Consider the following 15,597-nt stretch of genomic DNA (forward strand, 5'->3'; position numbering starts at 1 on the left):
ATGGACTTATGTCCTGTCTAGGGTGTATACTGCCGTGTGCCTCTTGCTTACCAAGATAGGCTCTGGCTCCCCGAAAAACCCTGAATCAGATGAATTAGTTAGACAATGGAGGAACGGATGGAAAGTAGCAAGGTTGAAAAACGTAGCATCTTGACCAAAGTTTGGCTTACAAAAGGGCCATTTGACCTTTCCAAATGAAATCAGGCCCCCACTGACCTCAGCACTTCTGTTTTAATGAAATATTGTTTCCAGAAATAGGTGTCTGATGGAGAAATGGATAGACTGTGAGTTCTGGCTCTGAATGATTGAGGATACAGAGGATTCCGAACTCCCCTACAATACGACATCCATATCACCATCACTGATAAACAGGTGATTTTTAATATCATTTTAATGTTTAGAAAAAGGGCAGTCAATCTATTTTAGAATTTGTGTTAACAATAGTTATAAATTACAGGTTATTGTAATCTTTTGTTTCTTACTTTTGGCCTCAATTATCTCAATACAACACTTTTTTTTCCCCCATTTTGTAGTTTATAGCGTTGCTTCCATCTGTCATTTTTCTGTCGTTAGCGCCTTTGGTTGAGGCATATACAGGGCGTCGGGTCAAGTGATCTTCAAAGCATGTCAAGATGTGACTGTGAGGCTCATATTTTAGTCTGTCCTACTGCTTTGTAACCAGTCTTCTGCTCAGCTCTACTGCACTTAGAATGCATGTTCTGTCCATCACTGTGGTTGGCTCTACTGAAGTCAGCACATCTCTCAAACCGACAATGGTTTGATCAGTTCCTGGCATACACAAATGTGACAGTATGTATTTGGTTAAGGGGGGTAGGGAATCCTTTTCAACTGTGGTCAGTTCTTCAATTTGAATGACTGAATTGAAAAACTGGTGCACCGTTACTTTTGTTTCGGAAATGGCCTGAAAAAAAGTAATGAAGATTACTGGCACAGTTCAAGGCCTGACCGAACCGTGACTTGAGAAAATTGTTCTCAGCAAGCCATTGGGCAATTGTCCAACATGTCTTACAAATCGGTCACAGCAAGCCTTGAAATCTGAAACCCTAATAATGTTGCTCAATGTAAATGTTATTTCTACAAGTAATGTTCTCGCCTTCAGTGTTTCAGTAATAAAGAGAATTTGGAGATGACTGTAAATGAGGAACAAGTGAATCAAATCCACTAAAAAAAAAAAAAGTAGTGAGCTGAAGTGCTCTAGCTGCTATATTTGGTGTGAGAACAGGTGCACAGGTTTGCCTAGGGCACTATTTACAGTATACTGAAAATGAATTTAAAAGTCTGATCTTAGCATTATAGTCTTTAGAGCAAATAAGTACACATGAAACAAATTCTGAGTGTTCACTCCTGCTGAATATCAGAAGAAAAAAACACATTATTCAGGCAATAAAGAGATTTCACGTTAAACCTCACAGCCTCTATTCAAATGTCTGCAGTGCTTGAATGAATGGCAGCACAACACAAACTTCTGGAGATCAAAATATATAAAGGTAAAAAAAAAAAGAGTGATGAGTTTGTTCATCTTGACCTCATTTGCAGGAATTCTAAAACAGCTTGCCAGTCCAGTAAAGAAGATTTAAAATAATATAAGACAAATCCTTCTGTGTTTATCAGTGATGAGGATATGTGCATCCCCGCTGTGGTGGGGATCCAAAATGGGACAAATTTAAGAACCCCTGGCCAATGAATAATTGGTCATTCAGGTCCAGAAATCACCACCTAACCTTTTCTCCCAAGGGCTGACATTTATAGAAATGTGTATTAAAATCCAAAGGGGTGAGGTCACAACTGGCCATTTTCATTGATTTCGTATGGGATGACCCCGTTTTCCCCATAGCTAATAAGTGAGGAGCTCAGCACATCACTTATTAAAATGCCTTCAATGATGAACACTCAAACCTGAGTGAGAAAGACGGATATAAAAAAGGAACTTTCAAATTAGCATTTATTTCAGTGCTCTAGCTGACTTCTCCATTTCCTCATTTCTGGGTTCCTTTTTTTAGTGATCTTTATTTTTAAACATCTGATAGCACCCAGCACTATCACCCTAGAAAATTTCAGATATTTCAGAAGATCAGATATAATTATCAGGAAGTTTCTTAGTTTCACATTTCCTGATTAAATATTTTCCATTCACACGGAACAAAAGATCTATACCGCTGATGACAAAACTGAATTAACAAGTTGGCACTTTTATTTAATACATTAATATTCAGTTCAAGTCAAGGCTTGACAGTAGAATGCTTAACACTGTGATATTGATCCAAGGACTTAAACACTCAAACAAAGTCACAAACCATTGGGAATGTCAAGTCAGCTACAGATGGCCCAGACACCACTTGGTTAGAGCCTATTCTGATATCTCTACTACACACCAGGGGAAAGAAATTCAGAAAAGGGATGAACGTTTTGCTGTAAAAGATGAAAAAAATTCAAGATTTAAGTGGTACCACTCTACTACCAAAAGCTATATTTTCAAAATGAATGTTTGAGATTTGTTTCACTGCAGACTAAACCAAGACTGGGGTTTGAAGATGGCAATAAGTCTCTAGGAGCCAGTGTCGATGTTTAATGCACTTTGTTCTTTCCTTATCAGTAATAACTACACTGGAGTGCTGCCAAATATGTGGTCTTAAGCTAAAATAAATCACCCTGATGCTAAGAGCCTCCACCATGTAGTATCATACCGACTCCTCAAGCTCCATACAACAACCACTGAGCAAGTAAGATCCATAATGTGATTTGGTTATGTGAAGACTAGGGACTTGTCTTACATGTTCACTGAAATTATCTATTTAATCAACTCCTTACTGCTTTTTTTTTTTAAAAAAAGCTTGTCCCCTTGTGATGGATGTACCATAATGTATGCCCAGCAAGTAATATTATATGATAGCCCTGAGATCAGTCATTGAATCACAAACATGGTTACAGTGCAAAGACTAAGGGATGTTTGTGGGAATGTGTTTCTTTCTTCATATACAAACCTTTTTTTGCAGGTATTCAGTTATGATTTTGCCCTTTATTATACCAAGCGCTCTGGTCCTCTAGAAACTCCAAAATCTGAAATTATTGGTGAAAAATAAGAAATGTTCTCATAGTTATTACATATTGCAATGCTGCTCTTCCTGATCCTGTGATTATAAGGAATTGGGAAGGCTTGAGATTTCTGTGCCGGGATGAATGGTAAATAACTCTCCACTGAAAGCAGAATACAAGCAGCTGCTGGTGTTAGAGTACATATAGAAGGGACAGCCATTCATTGTGAAAATGAAAATCAACACCAGAGAAAACTGTGTTGGGTGGTCTAAGATCACAACGGAGCCAGTTCTTTGTTTGGCTTTTTTGTTTAAAAGTAACTTGACTCCACTCACTTGCTTGCTTTTTCACAAGTTCTAAAAAATCTGCAGGGTCACAGACTTCCTGCAACACCAGTAAACACTGGATTAAAATCAAAACTTTGACCAACCTACCAGCTCAGTGCTCTTAATACACAAAGGCAGGGAAGGCCAAACAGGCCTCCAGAAAACAGAAAGCTGTCGTCACACAACAGGTTAGACATTGCTGACTGACAGCTGGATCAAAGATTTGATTTCATCCTGGCCAAACCCGCAACAGCTTTGTATGACTGTGAGCTCTGTTCACACCCAAGCTCTGCCAAAAGTCCAATGTAGCAGGGAGCTCTCAGCTGGCAGTACTGAACAGACCAGACGCTGGCAGGATCAGGCAATAAGGCCGTGTGAGGATGTCTGATTTGCCGTGAAAAAGAAGCTCTAGAGATTTACTAGACACATAGCCTATAAGACTCTAAAGCACATAATGGATACTATGTACAGTCAAACAGACATTTAACCTCCTGATCCAGTTCCCATTCTTGCTTCATTTCTATAAAGAGCTAGAAACAAACTGAAGGGACCCCCTGCAGTACATAAGAAATTCCTCTGAGAGTTCAACAGGGAGACAGATGGGCAGAAACTCAAGTTGGCATTTCTGAATGAAACAGGGAAAAGTTACAGAGATTCTAATGTGAACCAAGACTCCTTCCCATCAGATTTACTCTCTGCCCTCAGTACATGATGATTAAACTGAAAGATAACCCAGGACAAGGTATGGACAAGTGAATTGACTGGATAAAAAGGGAGATCACAATTTAAGAATTCAAGCTTTGTGTATTTTTTTTTGTATTGTCCATGCACAAACTAAACGCATACAGTACGTGTTCAACGTACACAAAAAGGCGCAGAGAAATGATTTGTGCCTTTTCATTTTCTGGTTGATGGCACAAAACAATCCAGCCTACTGAATGATGGAAAACAGGGAGTAACAGTTTGCTAGATCTGAAAGAAGTGGATGAAAAAAGGTAGTCGCATTTTTGTGTGAACATACATGTGTAAACATGGGGACCCAATGGACGTTCTTTATGGTTTCTTCGGGGGGGAAACACGTGTTTAAATCTGAAAACTATTCTGTGGCTTCTGGTAATGACGGTGTTCAAAACCTTGTCTCGGCGGAGCATTCAGAAATGAAACAGTAAAACGCACTTTTGCACATCAGAAACTCGGTGACTGCTCAAATATTTCGGATACTTAAGAGCTGCCAACGAACGCTGAAATTAATAACTGTTCCCAATTTTGTATACCGTATTGCAACGAATATACATTTAAAAAATACTACTAGGTCTCGTGGAGGCGACAGGGTTGAAAAATTCTAAGCCTTACACACACCCAACTTTCTGCTGTGAGAAACTGTGGTTTAAACATCACTGCCCTGTAAGGAAACACACTGTACGTAGACTGAAAGACAACACGGCAGAGTCCAGCAAGGCGATCGTCTATCCAACACGCAAAGCCCAGCATGCGACGGAATCAGCAGGAGGCAGCAGAAAAAGGGGAAACCACAGGCACAGCAGTCGAATGCTTGTCCATACTACGGATGCTAAGCTTCATTACCGACTTAGCGTCTGACCCAAATAAAAAAAAACCCTCACCAGAAACGTGACAGAGCTTGCTACGTTAATGTCATTCGTTGGACAGATCTGGTCAGTTCCTCCCCTGGCGTTTTATTTTGTTAGCAAAGAGCTCTTTTGAATCTTTCCTCACACATAATGCGGGGGGGAACCTGCTCCATCTCGCAAAAATATAGATTTGTACCCAGCCATGAAATGATCGTAGTGTCAGCTCCAGGGAGAGAGATACAACTTGAACTTCCAAAAGTTAGGAAACGAAATAGTTCGAATCCTAACGCACACACTCGTACTCCTGAAATAATTCAGCAAAAATAACCATTGCACAGATCTCTCAGACAAAAAGCCTTAATGCTAATGGATTAACCTCTTCATAGATTTCCGCGAAACTGTACAAGCTCTGCACCGAAATGAAACAGCTTACTACAGTAAGTCAAATAACATCAACTTAACCATAGAACTGTTTTCGTGTAAAAACGACCAAACACATCACAACCTATGAACTGGTGGGCTCTTTTTAAAAAGCGATACAATCTGTCTCTGTTGTAGAAATGTGCCCATAGCTTCTGCGCAGAAAAAAGCCACAGACAAATAATTTCTACTGTAGGTTTTCTTACCTGCCCGTCTCGGAGTTGGTCTTGTTTTCCTCTTTGAAGTCCCAAATCTACTCCACTTCTGAACCGCAGCGAGCCCCGCCTCCGCCTTCAGTTCTCATTGGTTCCGAGGAATTGGATTCTCCGGCGAATCCATCAGTCATTTGCCAGATCCAATGACCATCAAACTGAACGGCAAGGACTTCCGTTACAGACGTCATTTGCGCATGTTTGGAGCGGGGATCAGCACTGTACTATTGTTACAGAGTTGCACTGTAAGTTACAGTACAACGTTATTACAGCAGTGTGCTTAACATGTGCTACACATGATAAAAAAGATAACGATAACGATAAAAAAGCCACGGGAAATTATCCTCTACAGGAAAATTAAACAGAAAAAGGAAAAACGAATAAATTCGTGTAATGGGTCTTAGTGTTAAAAGCCAGTGACAGATATGATCTTAGGTTCTATTGAGACTAAAATAAGCTTAGTAGACCTTTTTTTCAGATATAAAACTAAAGTTAATAACAAAATTTACCTGCTTTTTTCCTTTGACTTTGAAACAATTGAAGTGGTTTGATTTTGTTTTTCTATTAATATACATCAGTAAGTTATTGCAAGGTTTATATCCAAATTTACAGTAAAACATTTTTTCTAGAAGCATTATTTTGTTAGAGTTATCTTGTTTTGTAATTTGTAATTATTTGGTTGTTGTGTGTGTCATGTTTAAAGGCAAATACTGAAAATGACTTAAAAGTGCCTTATAGACTACTAAAAATGACCTGTGGATTTTTCATTTGTTGATTTAGCCATTGTATTAATACAACCTCCAATACACTTACCATCCCTATGCAGTTTACCAAGTCTTAACAGACTGTTGATATTTGTCTTTTTTTTCCATCCCACAGGTAGTTTTATCAAGAAATAATCACTTATTTCCCTCTGGTTATTTGATAAGTGGTTAGCATTAATGTCTCAAAACACTGAGCTCTATGTTTGGGTCTTGGAGACCGCTTCAGAGAACATGTCAGGGCTGTGAAGATTAAAGATCTCTCCAAGCCCATTGTTTCTCATTTCACCTCTGACAGCCACGACCACTCTAATCTCTCCGTCTGTGTTCTCAAAGACGGTTTTCCGAACTCATACATCAGAAAGACCACCGAAACCAAAATAATTCTGCAGCTAGGATCACACATTCTCCCTTCTCTTTACGACAGACTACTGTTCTTTTAAATTTTCTCCATTCATTGGAAGTTTCATTTCACACCTCTCTGCACCCATTCTGATTTCACACCTCTTGACTGGCCTCTCTTTCTGTCCCCTGCTCCCGCCTCTCACTCCTCCTCCCTCCCAACCTTTGTTCTCCCGCTACTTTACCTTTGCCCACTGCCCTGTCTCTCTCACTCCTGAAGAAGGCTCCACGCCCGAAACGTTGTGTTCTCTTTATTCTTTTTTTCAGCATGGAATAAACCTATTACTTGTATGTTTGGGTGTGTTTCTTCCTGGTGTTCTGGTTTTCTCCCACAGCCAAAAGACATACAGGTACAGTGATGTTAACTGGCTTTTGGGAAAATTGGTCCTGATATGAGTGCATGTCTTTGTGTCTATGTCTGCCCTGCCAATGGACTTTTGCCTGTGCCTTGCCAGGATAGGCTTCTGGTCCTCTGAGACCCTGAATGAGATTAAGTTGTTAGAAAATGGATGGATGTTTAACAAGTAATCTTAAAGTGGCCCTAGAGTATCATACAGCATCAGCATCTGTGTGCCCATACGAAACCTAAAGATTGAAATAATAAAACCAGGTCCACCCCCACATTATATAGAAAATGAAATTAAAACAACAGCAGAAAAAAATGAGGGGTTGTCAGGTGCTGCTTAGATGTTAGCCAGAAATCCCACACCCATTATAATTCTTTCTTTCCCCCATAGTAATGGTCTAAGATTTTGTGCTCTTCATGTTATTGTAACGCATACGGCCGACATTGCAGGTTGTGCGAGCTGGCTTACCAGCGCAGTGATGTCACCACCCTTCCCTGTGAATAGCAGGGACTGCAACCGTCGGGCTGATGGGAGATTTCCCTTTAGCTCAACTGGCTGGGTCCCTGTTGAGTGACGCCGGATGCCTGGGTTCGAGTCCCCAGCGGTGGGGGGCCGACCTGAGGCAGCAGCGGCGAGGGTGCATACCCAAGTGAACCCGAGAGAGCTACATTATCATTCATTCATTCATTAAAAAGACTGTGAATGTGGGACCCAAACCAGTTTGTGTTGAACCTTAGTTAAATCATTAGTAGCCTAATTAAGCTATCCATACCATTGTTAAGTCATCCTCTGTATGCTGAGTCACCGTGTTCATTAGAAGTCTTAATGGGTTTCATGGATCATTAAGTTACTAACATTCAGAAGTAGCAAGATGGGCCAAGCAAAAATGTAACCTTTCATACATTGTGTGCTTTATTGAATGACTGTAATCGGAATGACACTAAGAAATAGAGTTTTGTATCACAAAAACAGAAGGGATATGGAAACGACATTCCACTGAGGAACACCAACGGATTTACTGTAATTTCACTAAAACCCATATGATCATTGCACAGCATGGGTCCACATTCATGTTCATTTTTATAAAAGAAGAAACAAAAGACAGCAAAGATGTATAATTCATTAGGAGGACAGTTATAACATTTGTGAAATTCCACTCAATAAGGATTTGGGAAATGACAGCTAGCCAAAACGTGTCTTTCTTTATTAAGTCAGACACTGGCAGACTCTCAGTGCTAAAAAGAGATATTACATTCATGTTGAAAGCATTTCACTGTTGGCAGGGATACACTGTGATTTCTGTTCAATTCACCTACATGATAAGCCAACTGGCATAGTAGAATAGGCCATAGACCTTTTGTTAATTGAAGAAAAGGTATTTTCTGCTCTTCTTTCTCTTGTTCTTGTGATTCAATGTTAAATACCTGTGCAAGATGAGAGCTGATCAACTAGGCAGTGTACCAGCATGGACTGTTTTATGCCTTAGCTTTATAAGAGCAACCCAGTCTCTATCACCAACTTGTGTATCTCTCACAGATGAGATGGGGCATCTCTGAGTCCGATAAAATGGTGTCTTCAAGGTTACAGAGAAGCTTGGCCTGCTTCTCTGCAACCTTCAATGACATCAGTAATCTATTCCCTAGACCTGTTACTAGATTAGTTCTTGGGCTCAGACCTCTCCACTGCATTTACTGTACCCTTTGAACAGATAATCACACCATGGTGTGTGTTTTATAAGGTTTAATTTCTGTTTGTGACTGGGTTGTTTGCTAATCAGGCAACATCTTGACAAAATATACTTAATTACAAGGCAATTGTTAGCTTTAGCAGTTAAATTAATTTGTAATGTAAAGCAGATTCCAACTATCAGCCAGGTTTCTGTGCTTTCTTTTTCCACTGCTAATCAAGCAGTAACTCTACCCTTATTATTACTCGGGGGGAAAATTCTCTCTGCTTTTACATAAAGTCCAAAACATGTATTTTGGAAAATTACCCAGTGGATAACCCTTATTTTTTCATAATCTGCACAAACAATTACAACAGAGGTCATAAAGAGTGTTTGCTTTTATGTTTGCCTTTTCCTCTTTCCTCTTCATCTGTAGCCTTGTGATGGCAAGTGATAACAACCAGGAAGAAGGTTTTCTTTTTTATAGATGATATTATATTTTTGTGTATAGGATCTGTGATCAAGACTAAAAGCCCAAAACCAATTCCTTATACTGGAAATTCCAGGCTCAAACCACATTTCTTGATTTCTCATTCAACTTCTTAAAATAATGGCATAAGCTGTGTAATAGCTCCTGGAGCTATGCCATGTCATTGAAACAATTAAAATTAAACTATTGAGCCAGTCCATCAAAGATCAAACACACCAGATAGTCAAGTTTCACTTTGGAGTGGCTCGCTAACAGCAACTGGCACACATTTGAATCAGCTGTTCCTTCAGGCCACTAGTTTTCTGATAACCCGTAAACAATTGGTCAAGAAGGTGGGGTGCCACATTGTTTAGATCATTCTGGCTCTGTCTTTTCTCCTTGGTGCTATTTTTTCCCAGTCCATTCATTGTCTTCACTTTTTTGCTTCTGCGTTCAGACTTTCTGTCCTATATCTTAACTGATGCAGATCAAATGCTTCTCTCAGCAACATCACCATTCATGTTTTCTTACTCTGCCCCCGGCCTACCCAATTTGTCCATTTTCTGAACTACATTTGCAAATGCAATGTTGTTCTTATAATTTTTCAAGACTTTGATCTATATTTAATTGAAAGATATTGCTTTCCCTTTCTGCTTAGAATTAACATTAAAACTTGTGTCCTACTCTCATAATCTCTTAAAATATTTTGGCACTTATATAGCATTTTTTTGTTATATCACTTCTGTGGACTTCTGCCTTGGTTGTTCATAAACCCGCAGAAGAGAAAGGCACAGTAATTGCTGAGTTCACCTCTCTATTAAGCTCAGAGGGCTTGATTTTCCTTACAGATGCTCTGCGGGCAAACTGCCCAACTAATTCATTTACAGTGAAGTGGGCAGCTTGCCCAAAGGCAAAATAATGACCATGGGGCTCAATGAATTACATGTGATTGCAGTTGACAACTTAAATTGTATTCCAGTCACCCAAGGAATACATGAAACAAGAAAACCCAAAAGCCTATGGTCGTGCCGAATTGTAGCATGATGGTAAGCAGAGGAACACCATAAGATTCCAAGGGCTGTATTTACCTCATCCCTGTGGAAACAATAAACACATGTCTTAATTAAATCAGATTTTAGTAGTTCCTCCCCCACATCACTAAACCTCTCACACTCAGCATGTGTGCAGCTGCTGCCACTACAAGAGTTTTCTTTGACAGAGACAGGAGCAGTTCCTCAGTACACTTTTCTTGATGATGCTGGTGTGTGTATTACTAGATGTGCATTTACTTTTTTTTTTGCTCGTTCAGATTTTGGATCCTATCCACAGAAGCGAGTAATGCTTTTAGTGGGACAAGAGAAGAAAGCTATTAGTAACAGCAAGAGATCCATAAAATAATTATGGTATCATGCTCCATGCAGTGCGAAATTGCATTTATAAACCATTGTACTATCTTTTTATGACATTTGAAAATGCCTTCCACAATGGGATCAGCAGCAAGTAAACAAGTGTCATGTATTATTACAAAATACAATGACAAAGTGAAGATGAGCACACAACAAAAATGAGTATTACATTAACTGGTTTGAAGGCACAAAAATTACTGTTGTTTCAATTATCGGCAGTTTGCCAATGCACATTTTCACTCAACTGGTATATTTGATAGTCATAAGAAAAACAGCTTTTCATATTATTTTAAGGATTCACATATCGTCTATTCTAGTAAATTACTGCTTTTTTTTATTTGGAATTGAACAGTCCCAATTCTTTGGAAAAAGAGCAAAAATGTTGTCAGGAGCTGAATATCTGTAAAGAAAAAAACATCACTCGTGTTACTGATATATGTTCTTCGGTTTGTCACCTCTTTCTTCAATGTGTACATTTGTTTTGGCAACAACTTTACTTTTACAGTAACACATCTATCAAATGCACTGGAAGCCTTTCGCCACCAGGCCTTTTGTTTTACGCTCTGTTTAAGACAGAAGTGCATTTCCTAAGCACAACATTGGCACAGGCAGCGGGAAAAACATGATGCATTTCCAGGTGAAATACAGCAGCCCATTAAACGTGGTATTGAACTGACACGTTGAATTGCTGTGCTCTGGGGATAGAACTCACAGACCTGTTCAAGTAATTAAAGCAGACATCACAGCAGGGTTTGCTTTCAAAGCTTGCCGTACTGACGAACCTGAACGAAAGTAACGGAAAAAGGGAATCAAAATGGAAATAAAATAGCATTTAATATTCCCTTCTTTTCCATTTTTTGCATGTTTATCTATGTTTGTGCATTTTATTACCACTATGTAAACTACTGATACAGCAGGTTGGCGCCTCAGAAGAAAAGCAGGGTTACAACTGGTCAACACTGAGACTGGAGACACAGTACTGATTACTGTCTTGGTGGTCGTAGACCCGTAGGTGGCGCACTTACTTTTGAACCAGAAGTTCCTACATCAATGCCCCACTACGTTGGCAGGGGACACTATGCTGCAGGAGGTGCCATCATTTGGATAAGTAAATTGAGACCTTGACTACTTGGTCAGTAAAAAGTCTGTAGTTCACTGTTTCTGAGTGTGGGGGTGTTAACCCTGGTGTCCTGGCTAAATTCCACTCTGGGCTTTCACAATCTGGCCAGTTACTTTTCCTATGAATACTAATAAAAAATAATACAGTACAATGTATGGCAAAGCACTTTATTCATTAGGAAGGAATTTATTTCATCCCCCACAGAAATTTTCCCTTCTCTCAAATGGCACATAAGTTCATGGTTCAAGCAGCCTGAAATCACAAAGTAAATACCCCTGTAGCTGCTTGACTAAAGAAGAAAAGTACAATGGGATGGACTCAGAAAGTCTGAACAGGAAGGCCTAGTTAGCACCCTTACTCTTTCAAATACTGCCATGGGATCATTAAACATCCTAAGTCTCTTTAAATATTATTTTTAACATTTAGTTCTTTTAAATATAATGTCTTCTTCCAAATACTAATTTAGCTTTGAGAACCTCATGAGATCTGACAGGATCAGGTTTTAAGGTCAGATAGTTTGCTGACTGTAGTATTTGCGTTTGTATTCTAAGTATAACGTATACATATTAAATCTATTTTGAATATCTTCAGGAAAAGAATGTATATTTAGTTTTCTGTTTAAATTCACAAAGACAGAAATATTCTACACGCTGTTTGAAAAAAAAGTGCCTCCTATTGTCTGAGAGACTTCCTGTTCCTGCAATTGGAGGACATTGAACTAACAAGCACAGTGGTTAGCATTGCTGTCTCACAGTGCCCTGGGTTCAATTCAATTCCATACCTGAGGTTCTATCTGCATGGAATTTGTAGGTTCTCCCAATGTTTGTGTGGGTTTAATCTGGGAGGTGCAGTTTCCTTCCCAAAGTCCACAGACATACTAGTAGGTTAATTGGCTTTTGGGAAAATCACCCAGGAGTGAGTGTGTGTTTGTGTCTGTGTGTCTGCCCTGCGATGGCTGGTGTCCTGTCCAGGGTGTATCCCTCCTTGTGCTCATTATTTGCCAGGATAGGCTCCAGCTCCCCAATGGTCCTATAATTGGATGAATGTTTTCGAAAAATTCTAAAAAATTCTAAAATGGATGGATGATCTAGCTAGTATCTGAATGAATCAATTTACCTTTAATTTCTATATCCAGTCTAATATTGTTTAAAGAATTCAATATTATTATCTTCTACTTATTACATAATGAAAATGATTACTTTATTGTCTTTGGAAGAAAGACTTGCATTTGACTGGAGAAGAAGAGTCAGGGCTCATATTAAATACAACTCAATTTATTTAATTTAACTTTATTTAGTAACAAATTAATAAAAATCAGCCCATCAGCCAAATTCTATCAATAGAATGTGTTATGGCACACACAGGATTTCTCCAACGAACAGATAACATCATTAAATCATTTATTTGGTAATTTGCATAGGGCTGGGAGGGTTGAACTTCTGTTTTAATCTGGTCCAAATTTGTCCTGCCTCCAGTCTTAAACCAGAAGTTCAATCTGCTAATCAAACCACTAACTGCAAACCCACATCTTTTTTGATGCCAGCTTTCTGGTTTCCAGAGTTCTTTGCTATCTATGTCAGTGTGAAGCACAATACCACTGTATGTGCTGTGTAATTTATACTGTAGATGGTAGGTGAGGAGTCAATCAATCCAGTCCTGAGTAACATTCTATCAAGATTAGCCAGAGTTGACCTAATTTCACAGAGATTTCCCTTCATGTCATTTTTGGTTCCTTTCAGAGTCCACTGTATATTTTCTCCTTTCTCTGTAGGTAGGCTATGTGTGTCCTCCAGCATCTCATTGTTTTTGCCAAGTGACTGGATATTGTCAGAGCACTAAGCCCTGGAAGGATTTTAGTTTAAAACCTGTGACCCCCAGCTGGCAACATCAGGACTTATCTCTGTGCTGGCAGACAAGGAGCAATGAGGCAAGTAATTTCCCAGTGCTGTCACACATCTAGCAGTTGCTAACTGATGGAGGCTTTGCCTTTCTATTAGTTCGTACACTTCAGTGCTATAAAGGACTTTCTGTGTGGGAAATCTTCAATTTTATCATAAAGGTCTTTTCAGCAGATAAGTCATTTTTTAATGACATGCCTATACTCAATTTAAGTGCTGGATATTATACTAGTGATCGACAGACTCAGTGTCTGAAATGTCTGAGTTTTATGAGGCTGTGATGGTGTCCCTATCACAGCTGGATATGGGTTGCCTGAAAATACGATGTGTCCCTTACACTGATGGAATGCAATCCACTCTCAAGCAGAAAAAAAAATAGCCTTTGTATACTTAGGTTTGTATTAGGATTTTTTTTTTGCGACAGACATAATATTGTCATTATTTTTGACTCCACAGCCAGCAACTGATTAGAATTCTGTTTTAGAATCTTTTTTTTTGCTCTAGAGAAAGAATCACTGAATGAATGGACTTCAATGCACCTGCTACATTTGAAATTCTGGCCGTTAGTTTCCTCAGGTACAAAAGATTTCTCCTGAAGTGATATTATAGCTGGATATTTCATTTGTAGGTGTTTATCACTTGTGGTTGGTTCCTGCTGCATCACAATGTATCAGAATATGAGGGCTTTTCAGCATTAGAAGTAATGTTTAGGTAATTCAAGTTCAACACAAAGTGTATGAAACGGTTGCTTATCCACGCATCATGCAACATCCATTATAAAATATTTATATTGATTTAAAGCAAAATTCATAGTGACCCAAAGATAATACTGGTCAAAATTAAAAAGTTTAAGATCTCTATTCCAATGAGAATTAGCTTACAAAGCATGGTTGAAAATGCTTTGACCTGGGGCTGTTGTAACAGGATTCATTGTGTACAGAAATGCTGTTATGGAGACACACTTTCAGGAGTATCTAACATCCTGGTATTAAAAGGCTGGAATTTCAAGTATTTGTCTTTTGTTCGGCTACATAGACCAGATATGCACAGGTCTGAAGAGACAGAAGAATCCAAATAATAACTAGCTTCCTTGCTTCTGACCTTAAATTTAAAGGTGTAGTCTAAAGTTGTATTCTTTGTATATTTATAAAAAAAAATGGAAAGAGCTTATTATAGGCACTATTTACCACATGAAACCACTTTTCAAAGGCAGTTGGAATCCAGGGTTCACCTGCATGTGCTACATTGGATCAGTCTGGAGTCTCCTGCCAACTTTCCAATGAGAATTATATTCTCTGAATGGAAAAGGCTCACTGCTTGTATCAAGGAACATTCAATCATATTACCATATGAATCATCTGAAAAACTTCATCCACAATAGAAGCCTTGCGGTTGCCCAACACTCTTAGCGGCAAACCGGAGTTCCATAGTCTTGCGCAATAAAATTCCCGTAAAACTAACAGTGATCCTGAATTAAAGAAAACAGACATAAAGAAGATTATTTTTTCCTGCCATAGGTAGTGACCAGAATCCAGAATCAAGTTCCCACAATGATACCCTATAAAATAATTGTTCATTTTTTTGTTGGTTCTGAATCTCTTCTTTAATCTTCTTTGGCTGTCCCAAATGGTATGTCCTTAATACCAATTAATTAGATGATAATAATAATAATAATAATAATAAACTTTATTTTATATAGCACCTTTAAAGGTGGCTTCTCAAAGCGCTTTATAGAATGACAACAACAATAAATAAAAAAGAATACACAAGATAAAACACAATTACAATATATAGAGGAGACCGTGGATGGTGGTACTAGGAAAAGCAGAGGGGTGAAGAATGAAACCAGTTAAGTAAAGGCTTTTCTGAAGAAGAAGGTTTTGAGTCTGGATTTGAAGGAGTTTAGAGAAGGTGACTCTCTGATATC

The 15,597-nt window shown here is 38.8% G+C and overlaps 1 protein-coding gene across 5 annotated transcripts in view; it reads right to left on the reverse strand.

Annotated features, from left to right (window-relative positions):
• The window catches only part of klhl13 (kelch-like family member 13), a 120,173-nt gene extending 114,518 nt beyond the window's left edge, over positions 1-5,655 (reverse strand). For 3 of the 5 annotated variants that reach the window (XM_088925743.1, XM_088925738.1, XM_088925741.1), the window contains exon 1: positions 5,596-5,636. The gene's annotated coding sequence lies outside the window, so the exon portion shown is untranslated. Of the gene's footprint in view, positions 1-5,595 lie in introns of all 5 variants that reach the window. The other 2 variants (XM_088925737.1, XM_088925742.1) reach the window with 2 other exon arrangements.
• Positions 5,656-15,597: the final 9,942 nt, after the last annotated feature.

Source organism: Atractosteus spatula, chromosome 9, assembly GCF_055471065.1.
Source record: "Atractosteus spatula isolate fAtrSpa1 chromosome 9, fAtrSpa1.hap1, whole genome shotgun sequence".
In the NCBI taxonomy this organism is placed as follows: domain Eukaryota; kingdom Metazoa; phylum Chordata; class Actinopteri; order Semionotiformes; family Lepisosteidae; genus Atractosteus; species Atractosteus spatula.